At 19.3% G+C, this 367-nt stretch overlaps 1 protein-coding gene across 1 annotated transcript in view; it reads right to left on the minus strand.

Annotated features, from left to right (window-relative positions):
• The window catches only part of afg2a (AFG2 AAA ATPase homolog A), a 55,845-nt gene that overhangs the window by 30,242 nt on the left and 25,236 nt on the right, over positions 1-367 (minus strand). The window lies entirely within an intron of this gene.

Raw genomic sequence — 367 nt, forward strand, 5'->3', positions numbered from 1 at the left:
GTTATTTATTTTAATTTTAGTTAAATTATGTCTGAATTTATTATGTCTGTATAGGTATTTTATTAAGTTTTAGTTTTATTTAATTTGAGTTATTTTAATACTTCAACAAACTAAATGGAAATGAAATAATATATATATATATTGAATTTATAAATGTGTATGTTTATATACAGTATATATGTGTGTGTGGTTGTATATACACATATATGTAGTTGTTTTTTTTGGTGTTTGGCTTAGTGTTATGTTAGAATCATTATTATACTCTTATACCTTTTGTTCTTTAATATTGTTAATTGTTTTTAGCTTTATTTTTTTGTTTTTCATTTAAATGTTAAGTTTTGAAATTTTGTTGTATGCATTTGTCATT

The sequence above is a fragment of the Sinocyclocheilus anshuiensis genome, unplaced genomic scaffold, assembly GCF_001515605.1.
Source record: "Sinocyclocheilus anshuiensis isolate Anshui unplaced genomic scaffold, SAMN03320099.WGS_v1.1 scaffold2276, whole genome shotgun sequence".
Taxonomy (NCBI): domain Eukaryota; kingdom Metazoa; phylum Chordata; class Actinopteri; order Cypriniformes; family Cyprinidae; genus Sinocyclocheilus; species Sinocyclocheilus anshuiensis.